The sequence below is a fragment of the Pseudophryne corroboree genome, chromosome 8 (assembly GCF_028390025.1).
Source record: "Pseudophryne corroboree isolate aPseCor3 chromosome 8, aPseCor3.hap2, whole genome shotgun sequence".
Lineage (NCBI taxonomy): Eukaryota > Metazoa > Chordata > Amphibia > Anura > Myobatrachidae > Pseudophryne > Pseudophryne corroboree.
This window is the reverse complement of record NC_086451.1, coordinates 10,492,119-10,504,864: the sequence shown is the minus strand read 5'-3', so window position 1 is coordinate 10,504,864 and position 12,746 is coordinate 10,492,119. Positions and strand designations below refer to the sequence as shown.

Below are 12,746 nucleotides of genomic sequence, written 5' to 3'. Positions count from 1 at the left end.
TAGGTTCTGACTAACACAAAGATGGTGACAGACACACAAAAGATTGTACTTACCTGACATGCTTAGGTTCTGACTAACACAAAGGTGGTGACGGACACAAAAGATTGTGCTTACCTGACATGCTTAGGTTCTGACTAATACAAAGATGGTGACAGACACACAAAAGATTGTGCTTACCGGACATGCTTAGGTTCTGACTTACACAAAGGTGGTGACAGACACACAAAAGATTGTGCTTACCTGACATGCTTAGGTTCTGACTAACACAAAGGTGGTGACAGACACACAAAGGATAAGTATTGAGAGAGTGGATGGGACAAACGTAGGGGGCAGAAAGGAATGGAGTCGGGGTGGGTAGTGGAGGAGCGGGGATGTTACTTACATTGAGATCTGCCGTCTGCGGAGTAACACACAGGCGCACACTAAGCAGCGCAGCGTCTGTAAATAACTGCACACTACCTCTCTAAGGATACGGGCAGTGCAGCGCCCAGTCTACAAATCAATTCATTTGGGACTGTGCCACCATCCCTACTCGTGCGCTGTGGCGCACAGTTTAGGTAACCACTACAACATGGAATTCCTACACTGTAATACCCCTGTCACACTGAAATCCGATCTGGGTTTTTGAGCATGGTTTAAAGCCGTGTTACACCCTCTCACACCGCAGCTTGTACCTGTGTTATTCCCGTGTCAATCCCTTTCACACTGGACTCGTGTCTGCTGCCTTCTGCGTGGCTGCGGCCTCCTTCTGACACCGGGTGAGTTACCAGCCGTCTGCTTCAGCCACTGATAGCCAATCAGAAGCTCTTATATGTAACCTGAGGCAAATAACCCAGGTCACTCTGTTCACACTGTAGCTTACCGCGTGCGGTGATCAAATGTCATATTCCCGGGACACACAACCCATGAAGACCTACAAAGCCCTCACCCACTCCTCTCCCACTTACATCTCTGACCTTATCTCCCTTTACACTCCCACCCGTCCTCTCCACTCTGCTAATGCACGCCGCCTCTCCTGCCTACTGATTACCTCCTCCCACTCCTACCTCCAAGATTTCTCACGTGCTGCTCCCTTTCTCTGGAATTCTCTACCTCTCCCCCTCAGACTCTCTACCTCTATATAAATTTGAAACGTGCTCTCAAGACCCACTTCTTCACCAAATCCAGCCTAATCTCACCCTAACCCACTGTTTCACGCTCATCGTTTACCACCTTTGTCATCCCATCTCTGTCTGCCCCTCTCCTTTAGAATGTAAGCTCCCACGAGCAGGGTTCTCTCCCCTCATGTCCGTTTACTTCTCTTACTTAGACTAACATCTACTCCATACTCTTTACAGCACCTAACCCCCAGTTTCTGCCACCCTGATGCTTATCTCAGTGTCCTGTCCCCTGATGCAGCAATGTTTATATACCATGTACTTACCCTGCATTGTACTTGTACTGTAGGTCGCTGTTTCCTTATGTTGCTCATTTGTTTATGTACTTTGTTAGGCGCTGCGGAACCCTTGTGGCGCCATATAAATAAAAGATAATAATTATTATAATTATAGGGTATAACAGGTCCTCTCAGCTGCCCCAGCAAAGCTGTAATGGTAAAGAAGATTTTCTATCACCGCAATAAGCAATAGTATCATTATTTACCATCGCTGATCTGCGTCTGACACACTGACTAGGGAACCCATAGACTGAGCCTCTCCTCATCGCACAACATGGCTGATGCCTCTGTGTTATGAATCTGCCTTTCGGTTTATTTTTGGTTTTGTATGACCATAAGTAAGAAGCCGGCAACAGAAGGACAAATAGCTGCAGAAATCAACTACTTAAAATGCCTCAGATTCCCCTTTAGACGGAGGAGATTAATGGTGGTACTGCAGACAGTGCCCCAGGGTGCACAGCCCTCAGAAATACCACGCTAACGGATGCCGATGACAATGATCCGTCTGACACAGGGTATCGTGTTAGCTGACTCTACATAGCACACTGCAGAAATGAAAACACTTTACTAGAGCGCTCTCCATGTATGGCTAAAAGAGTCTCAGCACTGACAGATGCGGGACGTAATTTGCTAATGTAAGTGCCTGTGCGTCCTCTCATACATAACTACGTGGCTGTAACTCTGACCTCTACAGTGCTCTGTACCAACATGTCCTCACCCATCTGCTCAGCCGCTCATGTACAGGCCTACTTAGACAGGGCGAAGAGTTCTGGCCAGCGTCAGGGCTTGTTATAGCATCACCCTATACTGTAGGGGTTACGGCCCATGATAAATGTCACTTTCTTTTTCATTTACAAATGGAAACATAACATAACTTTCATAAGCCTTCCGATCAAATTGCATCCTCTCTTAACAGTCCACACATATCCTCACATGTCTTCTCATTCTTCACTTTCCCTTCCTCTCGAACCCGGTCCATCATTGCTGTATGACCATATCATACAGCCCACCAAGAACCTCTGCAATCTTGCGAACAACTATGCAATAGATAGCACCTTTCCTTGTGTATATATGCCTATTTCTCTATAGATTGTAAGCTTGCGAGCAGGGCCTTCCTACCTCTATGACTGTTTGTTATCACCCAGTTTGTTATTGTTATTTCCAATTGTAAAGCGCAACGGAATTTTCTGCGCTATATAAGCAACTGTTAATAAATAAATAAATAATAAATACATTTACAAATGGAAGCCAAGCACCACCATGGCATGTTTCCTGTTCAGGCCAATGTCCCTTTGTAGGATATTCCAGAAGAGAACTCTTGGGTGAAATGTTCGGGGGTCATGTCAGAGTGATCCACCTCATCACTGCTGCACCCGTTGCTGTACAACGCTACGGCTCACATCACTGCGCAGCAGAGAACTGTGCCACAACAACGCGTTTCACAGCGAAATGCGTCATCACTGGGAAAGGTGAAAGGATTCTGGAGCCTTGTCTACTCTCCTGGAAGTGTGGGAGAACTCACAATTTGGGAATCTCACAGACATCGCAAGGCAAGCATGGCACAGGTTAGGCAGCGTTAACAGAACAAAATTAGAGCATGGACCTGCCAGCTGGCCTGGCAAAGCGGTAACTTGACAATGTGATCGCTGAAGACATCCCAGGGACAGACTCCTACCGGAGCCCCTGCTCCGGCACGTTTAGCGATACATCCCAGCAATACTTATATTATTTTTTTCAGAGATAAGAGCCAAAAAGAAACTATAATTATCGGGGGTAATTCCTGGCAATTAATAAATATGCCCTTTCGCGTTTCAAAACCAAGATGCGCCTGAAAAAATAAGAATTTACTTACCGATAATTCTATTTCTCGGAGTCCGTAGTGGATGCTGGGGTTCCTGAAAGGACCATGGGGAATAGCGGCTCCGCAGGAGACAGGGCACAAAAAGTAAAGCTTTAGGATCAGGTGGTGTGCACTGGCTCCTCCCCCTATGACCCTCCTCCAAGCCTCAGTTAGGATACTGTGCCCGGACGAGCGTACACAATAAGGAAGGATTTATGAATCCCGGGTAAAACTCATACCAGCCACACCAATCACACTGTACAACCTGTGATCTAAACCCAGTTAACAGTATGATAAGAGCGGAGCTTCTGAAAAGATGGCTCACAACAAATAATAACCCGATTTTTGTAACTATGTACAAGTAATGCAGATAATCCGCACTTGGGATGGGCGCCCAGCATCCACTACGGACTCCGAGAAATAGAATTATCGGTAAGTAAATTCTTATTTTCTCTATCGTCCTAGTGGATGCTGGGGTTCCTGAAAGGACCATGGGGATTATACCAAAGCTCCCAAACGGGCGGGAGAGTGCGGATGACTCTGCAGCACCGAATGAGAGAACTCCAGGTCCTCCTTAGCCAGGGTATCAAATTTGTAGGATTTTACAAACGTGTTTGCCCCTGACTAAATAGCCGCTCGGCAAAGTTGTAAAGCCGAGACCCCTCGGGCAGCCGCCCAAGATGAGCCCACCTTCCTTGTGGAATGGGCATTTACATATTTTGGCTGTGGCAGGCCTGCCACAGAATGTGCAAGCTGAATTGTATTACACATCCAACTAGCAAAAGTCTGCTTAGAAGCAAGAGCACCCAGTTTGTTGGGTGCATACAGGATAACAGCAAGTCAGTTTTCCTGACTCCAGCCGTCCTGGAACCTATATTTTCAGGGCCCTGACCACATCTAGCAACTTGGAGTCCTCCAAGTCCCTAGTAGGCGCAAGACACCACAATAAGCTGGTTCAGGTGAAACACTGACACCACCTTAGGGAGAGAACTGGGGACGAGTCCGCAGCTCAGCCCTGTCCGAATGGACAAACAGATATGGGCTTTTTTGAGAAAAAAAAAAAAAAACACCAATTTGACACTCGCCTGGTCCAGGCCAGGTCCAAGAGCATGTTCACTTTTCACGTGAGATGCTTCAAATCCACAGATTTGACTGGTTTTAAACCAATGTGTTTTGAGGAATCCCAGAACTACGTTGAGATCCCACAGTGCCACTGGAGGCACAAAAGGGGGTTGTATATGCAATACTCCCTTGACAAACTTCTGGACTTCAGGAACTGAAGCCAATTCTTTCTGGAAGAAAAATCGACAGGGCCGAAATTTGAACCTTAATGGACCCCAATTTGAGGCCCATAGACACTCCTGTTTGCAGGAAATGCAGGAATCGACCGAGTTGAAATTTCTTCGTGGGGCCTTCCTGGCCTCACACCACGCAACATATTTTCGCCACATGTGGTGATAATGTTGTGCGGTCACCTCCTTTCTGGCTTTGACCAGGGTAGGAATGACCTCTTCCTGAATGCCTTTTCCCTTAGGATCCGGCGTTCCACCGCCATGCCGTCAAACGCAGCCGCGGTAAGTCTTGGAACAGACATGGTACTTGCTGAAACAAGTCCCTTCTTAGCGGCAGAGGCCATAAGTCCTCTGTGAGCATCTCTTGAAGTTCCGGGTACCAAGTCCTTCTTGGCCAATCCGGAGCCATGAGTATAGTTCTTACTCCTCTACGTCTTATAATTCTCAGTACCTTAGGTATGAAAAGCAGAGGATGGAACACATACACCGACTGGTACACCCACGGTGTTACCAGAACGTCCACAGCTATTGCCTGAGGGTCTCTTAACCTGGCGCAATACCTGTCCCGTTTTTTGTTCAGACGGGACGCCATCACGTCCACCTTTGGTAATTCCCAACGGTTTACAATCATGTGGAAAACTTCCCCATGAAGTTCCCACTCTGCCGGGTGGAGGTCGTGCCTACTGAGGAAGTCTGCTTCCCAGTTTCCATTCCCGGAATGAAACACTGCTGACAGTGCTATCACATGATTTTCCGCCCAGCGAAAAGTCCTTGCAGTTTTTGCCACTGCCCTCCTGCTTCTTGTGCCGCCCTGTCTATTTACGTGGGCGACTGCCGTGATGTTTTACCCCACTGGATCAATACCGGCTGACCTTGAAGCAGAGGTCTTGCTAAGCTTAGAGCATTGTAAATTGCCCTTAGCTCCAGTATATTTATGTGGAGAAAAATCTCCAGACTTGATCACACTCCCTGGAAATTTTTTCCTTGTGTGACTGCTCCCCAGCCTCTCGGGCTGGCCTCTGTGGTCACCAACATCCAAAACTGAATGCCGAATCTGCGGCCCTCTAGAAGATGAGCACTCTGTAACCACCACAGGAGAGACACCCTTGTCCTTGGATATAGGGTTATCCGCTGATGCATCTGAAGATGCGATCCGGACCATTTGTCCAGCAGATCCCACTGAAAAGTTCTTGCATGAAATCTGCCGACTGGAATTGCTTCGAAGGAAGTCACCATTTTTTTACCATGGCCCTTGTGCAGTGATGCACTGATTTTAGGAGGTTCCTGACTAGCTCGGATAACTCCCTGGCTTTCTCTTCCGGGAGAAACACCTTTTTCTGGACTGTGTCCAGAATCATCCCTAAGCACAGGAGACTTGTTGTCGGGATCAGCTGCGATTTTGGAATATTTAGAATCCACCCGTGCTGTTGTAACAGTATCCGAGATAGTGCTACTCCGACCTCCAACTGTTCCCTGGACTATGCCCTTATCAGGAGATCGTCCAAGTAAGGGATAATTAAGACGCCTTTTCTTCGAAGAAGAACCATCATTTCGGCCATTACCTTGGTAAAGACCCGGGGTGCCGTGGACAATCCAAACGGCAGCGTCTGAAACTGATAGTGACAGTTCTGTACCACGAACCTGAGGTACCCTTAGTGATAAGGGCAAATTTGGGACATGGAGGTAAGCATCCCTGATGTCTCGGGACACCATATAGTCCCCTTCTTCCCGGTTCGTTATCACTGCTCTGAGTGACTCCATCTTGATTTGAACCTTTGTAAGTGTTCAAATTTTTTTTAGATTTAGAATAGGTCTCACCTAGCCTTCTGGCTTCAGTACCACAATATAGTGTGGAATAATACCCCTTTTCTTGTTGTAGGAGGGGTAATTTAATTATCACCTGCTGGGAATACAGCTCGTGAATTGTTTCCCATACTGCCTCCTTGTCGGAGGGAGACCTTGGTAAAGCAGACTTCAGGAGCCTGCGCAGGGGAAACGTCTCGACATTCCAAACTGTACCCCTGGGATACTACTTGTAGGATCCAGGGGTCCTGTACGGTCTCAGCGTCATGCTGAGAACTTGTCAGAAGCGGTGGAACGCTTCTGTTCCTGGGAATGGGCTGCCTGCTGCAGTCTTCTTCCCTTTCCTCTATCCCTGGGCAGATATGACTCTTATAGGGACGAAAGGACTGAAGCTGAAAAGACGGTGTCTTTTTCTGCAGAGATGTGACTTAGGGTAAAAACGGTGGATTTTCCAGCAGTTGCCGTGGCCACCAGGTCCGATGGACCGACCCCAAATAACTCCTCTTCCTTTATACGGCAATACACCTTTGTGCCGTTTGGAATCTGCATCACCTGACCACTGTCGTGTCCATAAACATCTTCTGGCAGATATGGACATCGCACTTACTCTTGATGCCAGAGTGCAAATATCCCTCTGTGCATCTCGCATATATAGAAATGCATCCTTTAAATGCTCTATAGTCAATAAAATACTGTCCCTGTCAAGGGTATCAATATTTTTAGTCAGGGAATCCGACCAAGCCACCCCAGCTCTGCACATCCAGGCTGAGGCGATCGCTGGTCGCAGTATAACACCAGTATGTGTGTATATACTTTCTATGATATTTTCCAGCCTCCTGTCAGCTGGCTCCTTGAGGACGGCCCTATCTATAGACGGTACCGCCACTTGTTCTGATAAGCGTGTGAGCGCCTTATCCACCCTAAGGGGTGTTTCCCAACGCGCCCTAACTTCTGGCGGGAAAGGGTATACCGCCCATATTTTCTATCGGGGGGAACCCACGCATCATCACACACTTCATTTAATTTATCTGATTCAGGAAAAACTACGGTAGTTTTTTCACATCCCACATAATACCCTCTTTTGTGGTACTTGTAGTATCAGAAATATGTAACACCTCCTTCATTGCCCTTAACGTGTGGCCCTAATAAGGAATACGTTTGTTTATTCACCGTCGACACTGGTCTGTGTCTGTGTCGACCGACTAAAGTAAACGGGCGTTTTAAAACCCCTGACAGTGTTTTTGAGACGTCTGGACCGGTACTAATTGTTTGTCGGCCGTCTCATGTCGTCAACCGACCTTGGCGCGTGTTGACATTATCACGTAATTCCCTAAATAAGCCATCCATTCCGGTGTCGACTCCCTAGAGAGTGACATCACCATTACAGGCAATTGCTCCGCCTCCTCACCAACATCGTCCTCATACATGTCGACACACACGTACCGACACACAGCACACACACAGGGAATGCTCTGATAGAGGACAGGACCTACTAGCCCTTTGGAGAGACAGAGGGAGAGTTTGCCAGCACACACCAAAAACGCTATAATTATATAGGGACAACCTTATATAAGTGTTTTCCCTTATAGCATCTTTTCTATATATTTCTAACGCCAAATTAGTGCCCCCCCTCTCTGTTTTAACCCTGTTTCTGTAGTGCAGTGCAGGGGAGAGCCTGGGAGCCTTCCCTCCAGCCTTTCTGTGAGGGAAAATTGCGCTGTGTGCTGAGGAGATAGGCCCCGCCCCTTTTTCGGCGGCCTCGTCTCCCGCTCTTAACGGATTCTGGCAGGGGTTAAATATCTCCATATAGCCCCCGGAGGCTATATGTGAGGTATTTTTAGCCAAAAATAGGTTTTCATTGCCTCCCAGGGCGCCCCCCTCCCAGCGCCCTGCACCCTCAGTGACTGCCGTGTGAAGTGTGCTGAGAGGAAATGGCGCACAGCTGCAGTGCTGTGCGCTACCTTAAGAAGACTGAGGAGTCTTCATGCCGCCGATTCTGGACCTTCTTCTTGTTTCAGCATCTGCAAGGGGGCCGGCGGCGAGGCTCCGGTGACCATCCAGGCTGTACCTGTGATCGTCCCTCTGGAGCTAATGTCCAGTAGCCAAAGAAGCCAATCCATCCTGCACGCAGGTGAGTTCACTTCTTCTCCCCTAAGTCCCTCGTTGCAGTGATCCTGTTGCCAGCAGGACTCACTGTAAAATAAAAAACCTAAGCTAAACTTTTCTAAGCAGCTCTTTAGGAGAGCCACCTAGATTGCACCCTTCTCGGCCGGGCACAAAAATCTAACTGAGGCTTGGAGGAGGGTCATAGGGGGAGGAGCCAGTGCACACCACCTGATCCTAAAGCTTTACTTTTTGTGCCCTGTCTCCTGCGGAGCCGCTATTCCCCATGGTCCTTTCAGGAACCCCAGCATCCACTAGGACGATAGAGAAAAATCATATTCCCGAAACAGGAAATGTTCTATAGTCTATGTTACCTCCAGCAACAGCAAGGTCACGTAACAGCCAAATCCTGAGAAATAGAAGAGACACATTTATACAGTGCGCCATTACCAGTTACCATCCCCCCGTGTAATCGTCAGTGCCCGGCAAGGAGCTGCGCTCAGCAAAACAGCCTTCAGCACAAAGTGTCTCAGTCACAATATAAGTAACATGAAAACGCTTGAGAGACGCGGCTGTGCCCGTTGGATTACTAATGCCTCTGTGTTTTCTGGAACCTCACAATCATGGTGCAGATAAACAGCCTTCCCCATATAATTACAGAGGCCAAACTGGGGCTTGTTGCTGTTACCAGGGGCTACTGTGGAACGGTGGTGGTCATTCCGAGTTGATCGCTCGCTAGCAGTTTTTAGCAGCCGTGCAAACGCTATGTCGCCTCCCACTAGGAGTGTATTTTAGCTTTGCAGAAGTGCGAATGAAAGGATCGCAGAGCGGCTACAAAATTTTTTTGTGCAGTTGAAGAGTAGCTCCAGACCTACTCAGCGTTTGCGATCACTTCAGACTGTTCAGTTCCTGTTTTGACGTCATAAACACGCCCTGCGTTCGCCCATCCACGCCTGCGTTTTTTCCGACCACTCCCTGAAAACAGTCAGTTGACAGCCAGAAACGCCCACTTCATGTCAATCACTCTGCGGCCAGCAGTGCGACTGAAAAGCTTCGCTAGACCTTGTGTGAAGCGACATCGTTCGTTGTAATAGTACGACGCGCGTGCGCATTGCGCCGCATATGCATGAGCAGAAGTGCTGATTTTTTGCCTGATCGCTGCGCAGCGAACGAAAGCAGCTAGCGATCAACTCGGAATGACCCCCGGTATCCGATAGATTTACATTAAAAAGATCTACAGTCATTAGGTCGACTCCAAATGATCGACTGGTACAGACGGTCGACATGTAAAAGGATGACAGGTTCAAAAGTTCGACATACATTTGGGCGACACAAGTTTTTTCTCATTTTTTTTTCTCTCTTTTTTTTCAACTTTTTCATCCTTTACCATCCACGTGGACTACAACTGGGAATAGTGACCTGCCGAGCGCAGCCGTAGCAGAGCGAGGCACCTTGCTCGAAGCATGGCGAGCGAAGCAGTACACTAATAGGGGTTCTGGTGGGTACAAGAAAAACAGGAAAAAATTGTGTCAACCTTTTTTGTGTCGACCATGTCCATATCAGCCTTTTGACCTTGTCGACTTTTTCGAATTATTGACTGTAGACCTTTGTAATGTAGATCTATTGAACCATACCATGTGGCACTTGTGTCAAGAAGCAGGACCAAGAAGCAGGGCATGACCTAATGAGGTGTGACGCTGAAGTTCAGGCTATATTGCGCCGTTCCGGGCACCCTGCCAGTGGCAAACGCAGGATTTCTAGAGGGGGGTTTCCTAATGCAATCTGCAAATATCCCACTCTGCGGAATACGGAATACAGTATAGATGATCTATAGTATAGGCTGAATCAAATATATTTCAATAAAATAAATAAGATAAGTGGTCAGGAAAAGGTTAAACATACTATAATAAATAAACGCACAAACATTATAGAACCGGTACTGCACTTTCTAAACACACATTCTCCCACCTCACGTTAAGGCACCTGTCTCTTCTTACTGGTAGCTACTCTTTGGTCCAGTGCACTGAATGAGGGCTCAGAACCACACACACAGCAAACTTCATAGAAAAAACTGCTACCACTGGGCATGATGCGGCAGTGACTTTAGTAATTGTATTATATACCATTGGTATTGTTGTCATAATTTGGCACTTGCCAAGAGGAGGGGGGTTTCTGGGCAACCGGAAACCCCCCCCTGCGTTTGCCTATGCCTGCAATCCACTTACAGGTCCCAACAGGGCAGCGTCGGTCGTGCACCCCTAGTTACCACCAAGTATCACTCATTTTCTGTAACTGTATCTGCACTGGGAGCCTGAGAGCGTATAGACAGCCCCCTAGTTTGTGGTAAGTCTCCGCCTACCGCTGCCAGCCACCTGTCCCGGCTAAGCTCTTGACAAACCACCCCCGGAAAGCACACACGTCAGCGACAGAGAATCTGAGAGTACACATGGCCTATACAGAACGTATACAGAGGAGGAGGCTCTATTATGGCGGGAACTATAGTAATTAGAACGCTGCCTGTCAATTCCATCCTGTTGGCTCTGCGTCTAGCGCCAAAGTTAATGACTATCTTGCAAGTATTTATTCGGCCAACAAAATGGCTGCCCTCGCCGCACGTAGGTGACGGTTACGCCGGAAGAGACGCCAGGAAGTGGGATTTGGTGGGATTCTTGTTTAGAGCGGTTACACCACAACCAGGGCAGTAAATGTGAATAGTGTTATACGACAGTGAGCACACACAGGAAGCCATGTAACTCTGCACACGCCACAGATATATAGTATCACCACATATACCTTCTGAAGCAGTTACCCATAGCAACCAATCAATTCTAGCTAGCATGTATCAAGCGCATTCTGTAAAATGATAGGTAGAAGCTGATTGGAAGCTACGGGCAGTTCCTCCACTTGTCCCCTCTCTACAAGGTTTGATACATCTCCCCCATTTTATAATAGTAGCGCCCAGCACTCACCTCCCGCTGCCACATTGTATCACTGACACGGAAGAACATGACAGGTATTGTGGGACTTGTAGTTTTGTGTGGAACATTTAAAGAGGATACAGGTAGAGCATAAGACTACAGCTCCCAGAACCCCATGCGGCGAGGTTGTCACATGACTGGAAGCTACCAATCAGATCTGTGACCACTGCCCTATACACCCTGGCGGATCTAGCAAGTAGGGTAGATGCTAGAATCAAGTGGGCTAAGGGACCTTTTCCGTAAGGGGGAGGAGTTACGACGCAAGGGGGAGTAGCGGCAGGTTTACTGGGAGGAGCCATGAGGTGAGGAGTCATGAGGTAGGTAGCCTGGTGTCTACAATCTGGTGTGGGACTATAAATCCCAGCATGTCCTGCCAGCACTAAAAGTTCTTTTAAAATGTATTTAGTAACAAGTCATATTTGGGCCTTTAAGCTGGAGTCACACGAGCGTTTTGTTCGCCTGCGCGGTTTTCAATGCGCAGACAGCGGCGTCTTGGGCAAGTGCCAAGATTGCTCGATGAAAATACCCCCCATGCATGTTAAAAATAGCGTTCCGCGGCTGGTGCTAAAGAATTCACTGTGAAAATGGCGCCGCTGCCCTTTTCACAGATTTGTGCGCAGTAGACTTTGGCGCAATGCTAATGAGAGTCCTCACTGTGTCAGTGCGAGGGCGGGGCTGACATGGAGATTGCACACGGACCGCCTCCTCGGATAAGGCTCCACTGTAGGTATGGGTACCTCGGAGACCGGAGGCGCTCGTGTGACACCACCCCAAGTTTGTAGGTGCTTGTTCCTCCGCAGTGATCACCAAAATATATGCCTGCGGGACTGGCAATGTGTGAACCCTGCTGAATTTACTTATGTTATATAGAATAGTGCAATGCACCGAGCAGACACCATGGGGAGGGGGGGGGGGGGGGGGGGGGTGTTTTATATATATATATATATATATATATATATATACACTGCTCAAAAAAATAAAGGGAACACTAAAATAACACATCCTAGATCTGAATGAATGAAATATTCTTATTAAATACTCTGTTCTTTACATAGTTGAATGTGCTGACAACAAAATCACACAAAAATTATCAATGGAAATTAAATTTATTAACCCATGGAGGTCTGGATTTGGAGTCACACTCAGAATTAAAGTGGAAAAACACACTACAGGCTGATCCAACTTTGATGTAATGTCCTTAAAACAAGTCAAAATGAGGCTTAGTAGTGTGTGTGGCCTCCACGTGCCTGTATGACCTCCCTACAATGCCTGGGCATGCTCCTGATGAGGTGGCG

At 47.7% G+C, this 12,746-nt stretch overlaps 1 long non-coding RNA gene across 1 annotated transcript in view; it reads right to left on the bottom strand.

Moving 5' to 3' along the window:
• Positions 1 to 8,884, bottom strand: part of LOC134947413 (uncharacterized) — a 211,313-nt gene extending 202,429 nt beyond the window's left edge. The window contains exon 1 of the long non-coding RNA XR_010182546.1: positions 8,848 to 8,884. This is a non-coding gene — a long non-coding RNA (uncharacterized LOC134947413). The remainder of the gene's footprint in view (positions 1 to 8,847) is intronic.
• Between the last annotated feature and the right edge of the window lie 3,862 nt (positions 8,885 to 12,746).